Below are 7607 nucleotides of genomic sequence, written 5' to 3' on the forward strand. Positions count from 1 at the left end.
AAAATCAAATCTGATATTGTTTTACCTTTTATTTGGTGTGTGGAAGGTGTGCGGAAGAGGGGGTAGTCTTATACGGCGAGTATATAACAAACTCTGTATTTTGAGTGGAAATGTTAGGGGGTCGTCTTATACGCCCAGTCGTCTTATACGCTGGCAAATACGGTACATTTCTATGAAAATTGAAGCTTTTCTTTTTTTGCGCCCACTTAAACCTTGTTTATTTGGCCCATGTGAGTCTTTGAGTTTAACATGCTTGCTGTAGCTAGACGATTAGAAGAGATAACCAACTCTCTTTTTTTTTTTTTCATGGAATGCAATTAGGAAAGAGAAGTATTTCACCAGAGAAACCAATTCATCTGAGAATTTGGAGTTGAAGAATTGCAGCAAACTTCATTTAGGTACATAAAGAAAAATCTGACAACTCTTTATTCTTAGGACTAAAATTAAAATAAAATTGTGGCCCTGACCGGTTTGGCTCAGTGGATAGAGCATCAGCCTGTGGTCCCAGGTTTGACTCTGATCAAGGGCATGTACCTTGGTTACAGGCACATCCCCAGTAGGGTGTGTGCAGGAGGCAGCTGATCGATGTTTCTCTCTCATCGATGTTTCTAACTTTCTATCCCTCTCCCTTCCTCTCTGTAAAAAAACAATAAAATATACTTTAAAAAATAATATAAAATTGTGATTAATTATGTGAGACCAACAACTACAGTGAACATCAAATCTATCAGAGTTCCTCTGCTACCGGCTCAATGGACTAAAGGAAACACCAGAAGGAAAAGGCTGCTCTCAATAAATTAGGATTAATTAGGTGAGAAAAATTAGAATACAGTTAACAAACATACCAAGGCAGCAGTTTCTCTGGGTTAAACTCGGGTTGAATTAAACAATAACCTTGACAGCTATTACAGATGTAGTCCTCAGGTCTTATAAATCAATAGCCCATGGGGATCAACTTTGGACAGATGCAATTATCCAAATAAATAAAGTAAAAGTCATTTATTGAAATTTTTCAGATAATTAAGAGGAGTGACTCATATAGGAAGAAAAAAGAGTTTTTTTTGTGATAACTATAATATTAAAACATTATATATTTGAATCAATCGTTCACTGAACCAATAGTATTAGAAGCAAACTTTAGACCATAGTATCTGCTAAAAATAGTTTATGTATATTTTTAAAAAAATATTCCTGGTCAAATAGAAAGTTGGCTTCCTTGGGACACATTAACTCTGTACGTAGAAGGAATGGAATGAGTGGTGTAAGACAGGGCTCCAATTTCATTCTTTTGCAAATAAATAGTTTTGCAACAACATTTATTAATGAAACTATCTTTTCCCTACTGAGTATGCTTGGTTCCATAGTAAAATACTAGCTGATTACATATACTAGGTTTATGTCTAGGTTATCAATGCTATTACATTGGTCTATGTGTTTGTTTTATGCAAGGACCATGCTATTTTGATTACTATAGACTTGTAATAAAGTTTAAAATAAAAGTATGTCATGCATCCAGCTTTGATATTCTTCTTTAGAACGGCTTTACCTAATCAGGGACCTTCAGTGATAACATATGACCTTTAGGATTTTTTTCTACTTTTGTGAAAAATGCCATTGGAATATTTATAGGGATTGTATTGGATTCATGTCTTGAAATTTAACAATCTTAGTTCTTCTCATTGATGAACATGAGTTAACTTTCCATTTATTTCTCTCATCATTATCACATAATTTTGAACGCACAAGTTTTCCACCTTCACATATAAATTTACTACAAGTATTTTATTATTTTGATGCTACTTTAAATAGGATTGGTTTTTTGATTTGTTTCTGATAGTCATTGTTAGTGTGCAGAATGTAACTAATTGTGTGCATTAATTTTGAATCCTGCAACTTTACTGAATTTATATATTTGTTGTATCAGTTTTGCATGGAGTCCTTAGGGTTTCCTATTTATAAAAAAATATCTGCAAACAGATGCTTTCATGTCTAACTTTCCACTTTGGTTGCATTTTATTTCATTTTCTTGCCTAACTGCTCTGGCCACCACTTCTAGTACTGTGTTGACTCGGAGTGGGGAGAGTGGGCAACATCAAGTTCCTGAACTAAGCAGAAAGCTTTCAAACTTTCACCATTGGGAATGGTACTGATTGTAGGTTTGTCAAATATGGCCTTGATTGTTATGAGGTGCATTCCTTCTATACCCAATTGGTTGAGTATTTTTATTATAAACGTATATTGGATTTTATTATATGTTTTTCTGTGTATATTAAGATGATCATATGATTTTGATATTTTATTTTATTAATGTGGTATATCCCATTTATTGATTTGCATTGATGAATCTCCTTGCTTTCTAGTGACAGTCATTTGGTTATGGTGTATGATCCTTTCAGTGTGCTGTTAAATTTGGGTGGCTAATATTTTATAGAGAAAATTTGTATCTATATTCAGGATATTGTCATGGAGTTTTTTGTTTTTTCTTGTAGTTTGCATGTCTGGCTCTGGTAGCAGGGTAAAGCTGCCCTCATATGAGGTTAGGAATGTTTCATCCTCTTCAATTTTTTGTTAGAGTTTGAGAAACATTGGAATTGATTTTCTTTAAATGATAGAATGCACTGGTGAAACCATTTGGTCCTGGACTTTTCTGTAATGGGAGGTTTTGATTACTGATTCAATCTCCATACACATTATTGGTTTACTCCATTTTTTTATTTCTTCATGATGCAGTCTTGATAGGTTGTAAGTTTTTAGGAATTTCTCATTTTTCTTCTAGGTTATCCAGTTTGTTGTGTATAAATATTTACCTAGTCTCTTGATCTTTTTTTTATTTCTTTGGTGGCAGTTGTAATATCTCCTCTTTCATTACTGATTTTATTTATTTCAATCTTCTCTCTTTTTTCGTAGTCTAGCTAAAGGTTGACAAGTTTATTTATATTTTTATTTTATTTTATTTTTTAATTTTATTATCTTATATGTATGTATGTCCCAATAAGACTTTATTGATAAAAACAGAAGGTAAGGCCAGATTTGGCCTGACCAAGATCAATTCCCATAAAACCCTTAATGAATGACTATTTTCTACCAATCCCAAAAGATAAACACTATTGTGAAATATATACTAATTGCTACTTTTCTTCATAATTTTATCATTGAAGCATGAATCCCTAAAGACAATACCTGTAGTTTATATTTTATATCATCCATGTTTTTGCATATAGCTATAGTTCTTTGATTTTAATTGCTGTAGAGTATTCTATTATATAAATTTATTTTTTATTTTGCTGATAATGGATATTTGGTTGATTTTAGCTTTTTATTGCTATGAATTATTATTATGTAGCTATGAACAATCAAGATATATATATCTTGATACATAGGCATATATTTCAGTTTCCAAATTAATGGTACCAATTTATATTCCATTAGCAGTGTGTGAAAGTTCTAGTTGTTCCACATCCTTGCCAATTCCTGCTTTTTCTCTTTTTTAAATCTCAGCCATTCTGTCAGCTGGAAAGTGGTATCTCATTGTGGTTTTAATTTGCATTTCCTTCTCTGATTAATGAGGCTGAGCTCTTTTCACATTTGTTTTGACCATTTGGATATCTTCCTTTGTGAAACTTTGTCATTTTACTTTTTTTTTTTAATCAATGTCTCTTTTATATTTTAAAATCTTTATTGTTGAAAGTATTATATATGTCTCTTCCCCCCCAGACCCCTATTAATCCCCTCCAGCCCACTCCCACCCCTTGACCCAAGCCTTCAGCACCCTATTGTCTGTGTCCAGAGATTATACATATATACATACAAGGTCTTTGGTTGATTACCCATCCACCCTTCCTCGCCTTCCCTTCAAAATTCTGCACTCTGTTCTGGGCTTACATGTCTCTTGATCCACTCTGTTCATCAATTTATTTTGTTAGTTAGATTCCACATATGAGTGAGATCATGTGATATTTATCTTTCTCTGACTGGCTTATTTCATTTAGCATAATATTCTCCAGGTCAGTCCACGCTGTCTCAAATAGTAAGAGTTCCTTCTTAACATGACTCAGCACAGAGAACCAGATTATAGTTTACTAATTCTTTTATCTGCTTGATCAAGTCTGCTATTGAAGTTCTCTGTTAAATTCTTCAATTCAGTTACTGTGTTCTTCAACTTTGGAATTTTTTTTTATGATTTCTACTTCATTGAACTTTCCATTTTGTTCATGCACTATATGCCTAATTTCATTTAATTGTCTAACTGTATTTTGTTGTCGTTCATTGAATTTCTTTAGGAGAATAATTCTAAATATTTTGTCAGATAGTTCATAGATCCCATTTTTTAGTTAGTCATTGGTATTCTATATGTCCTTTGTTGGGGCCATTTTTCCTTAATATTCATGATTTTTGTGGGTTTTTTTTTTTTGTCTGTGCATTTGAAGATGTAAGTATATCTTCCAGTATTTATGTTTGAAATACATAAATACTGGTAAGTCCCTTCACAGTCAGCCCATTCAGAGACTGTGCGTGTGCTTGCTGCTGGAGTCCTAGAGAAGGCAGGTCTGGTGGCTGGGTCAGCAGGTGGGCACACCTGGTGTTTGGGTAGATGGGAATCAGCCCAGTGCCTTAGTTTGTGGATATAGAGCCTGGATTTACTAAGGCAGGCCTGGTGCTTAAACCTGTAGTGACATTCCTGGGACCTGTGTCTACATGGGAGAATCTAGGACCTGGATCCAGAGAGGCCATCCATGTGTTAGAGACCACTTGGGAGGCTCTGATGTCTGGGTCTGCAGGCCAGTTTGGTAGTAGGATGGGCTGGGAGCCTGGTTTCATGGAGCTTGGACAATGGGTTTAGTCTGACCCTAGGGCAACCCTACGCCTGGGGTCAAGGGATCAGGCCAGTAAATTAGGGCCTGGAGGACTGGCCTGATGGTTGGTTGCAGGAACCAGTCTGTCTCAGGAGCAGGCGGGGTGTCTGTGGCAACTGGCCTCAAAGCTAGAGCCATGGGGGGTAGCCTGGCATTGAAGTAGGCCAGGAGTCATGTCTGAGGGAGCCGGTCTGGATCTAGAGCAATGAGGGCTGAGCTCTTGCTAGGGTAGGTCAGAGGCCTGGTGCTGGGCAAGCTGGGTTGGGGCTGGGATAGGTAAAAGTTTGCATGTGTGTTACTTGGCATGATGCTGGTCCTGGCTAGGAGCCTGTGTTCATAGGTTCCCAACTGGAGCCTGAGTTAATGGGGCTGGCTGGGGTCACAGAAGCCACCTTGGGCTGTGAGAGCTGGCTGCCCCTGGGATGGGCTAGCAGCCTGGATTTGTGGGAGTTCATAGGAGCATGGTACCATTGGAGTAAATGGAGGCCACTGGAGCCCCCTGGGTCAGCCAAGGGTTTGTGTTTGCAGGAGCCCAAAGGAGCCACCAAAGACCTCAGGAGTTGGTCTAGTGCTGGGGTGAGCCAGTTGTTTGGTTTGCAGTAAATATGGATACTATTCTTTCTTCCACAGGGACGGCATCTCTTCCTATGCTGGGCTACCAGGATTGGTGAGGGGTGATGGGGGTAATGTGAGACTGTCTTTCTTACTTCAATACACCTTTTATTTCTGCCCACCACTCGGTGCTATAACCCCTCACCTAGAATCCTTAGCTCATGTAAAAGCATTTTCATGTTTTGGAGGGAGTGAGCACTAAAATAGCTTTGCTACCATTTTCAGACATCACTGTTCCCTTCTCATTTTTTTTTTCTATTACACTTTTTAAAAAAATATACTTTATTGATTTTTTACAGAGAGGAAGGGAGAGGGATAGAGAGTTAGAAACATCAATGAGAGAGAAACATCAAACAGCTGCCTCCTGCACACCTCCCACTGGGGATGTGCCCGCAACCAAGGTACATGCCCTTGACCGGAATCGAACCTGGGACTTTTCAGTCCGCAGACCGACGCTCTATCCACTGAGCCAAACCGGTTAGGGCTCTATTACACTTTTGCACTTCAATTCACCTCCACAGATATTTGGTGAAGAGACTTAAATATAAGAATTGGGGATTTGGGATCTAAATAAAAGCTTTCTAATAAGATGATTATATTAAGCTCACTCTTCCTTAGTGACTGAATTTATAAATCAACAGACACATTGGAAACAGCAAAAGAAGGTGGCAGAAGAGTGAGACGTGAGTGTATGTGAGGAACAGAGTTTAGAGAAGAGAGGTGTTGTGTTTAGCAGTGACAGCCTGAACCTCAATACACCTTAATACCATCATTAATAAAATTAGGCCAATCACACCGAATTCTCAAATTTTTCTTAGGGCAAGTTGTGGATCTTTTCTTAGTAATGTTTTTGGAAAGGAGGCAGATGTGTTTCAAATAGCTGTGGATTCCAATCTAGATAAAGCAGCAGATGCAAGTGTTTCAGTTCCCAACATACAATTACCATTATTCCTAATTATATTTCCTATGATAACTGTAGTGGCATTAGTGGCATTTCCCTCAAAGCCACTCGAGAAGAAACCATGGATCACTTTTCCAGACCATACCCCTGCATCTCTCTCACAGTCATTCTCTGGGCCACTGATGCCAGAGAGGAGCCCAGCCTCTGGAACCTTCTCCAACAGCACACAAGGGTCACAATTTGGACATATACTAGTGTTACGTTGACATTTCACTAGAATTTACTGTATATTTCTCCATGGAAACCATGTTTTAAGTAGAAAATTACTACTGTTCATTACCATAATTCTAAAACTAACTTATAAGAGAAAACTTTGGTAAGTCAAAGTAGGAAACTTAAGACCACGGAGTACTTTTTTTGAAATAAAGATTTTCCTAATTATCAATAACTATCAAATACCATTTGTGGAAATAGCTGTTATTAGGTTGGCATCTACAACAACTTTTTTTTTTCTGGGCAAGCTTTGCAGGAATCCAAGAAGAATCCTGAGAGCCCATGCTCCTTGCTATGTCCCAGGGCCCTGTTGTTTTCCCCGCTCCACACACTTTTTGATCCCCTGTTACCTACAGGCCCACCCATACATCTCTGTTTCACTCTTCTCCCCCCTGCAGACCCTTCTGTTCACCCATCTTGAACTTGGTCCAACACATCCTTCAGTGAATTTCTCTCCTTAACACAAATGTTTAATTTCAACTTCATAAAAGACACGATCTGTGTCTTGTTTAAGATTCATGGGAAACAGACTGCCATTATTGTTCATTAACTGGATGCAGTGGATGCATTGATCTTGGGTAACATTATCTCAATACATATCTCTTGAACAGAAAACTTAAACAATGGGCAGTGCTTGTAGAATCAGGCCTTGCCAGGAAGGTATATAAGTAAAAAAATCTAGCCCTAACCGGTTTGGCTCAGTGGATAGAGCATCAGCCTGCCAACTGACAGATCCCAAATTCGATTCCGGTCAAGGGTGTGAACCTTGATTGTGGGCACATCCCCAGTAGGAGGTGTGCAGGCGGCAGCTGATCAATATTTCTGTCTCATTGATGTTTCTAGCTCTCTATCTCTCTCCCTTCCTCTCTATAAAAAAATCAATAAAATATATTAAAAAAAAATAAAAGCCAGGCAACAGAAAGCATTTCCCAAACAAGAAACAAAATAATAGAGGAGGAAGGAATACC

Source organism: Myotis davidii, unplaced genomic scaffold (assembly GCF_000327345.1).
Source record: "Myotis davidii unplaced genomic scaffold, ASM32734v1 scaffold373, whole genome shotgun sequence".
NCBI classification, from domain to species: Eukaryota; Metazoa; Chordata; class Mammalia; order Chiroptera; family Vespertilionidae; genus Myotis; species Myotis davidii.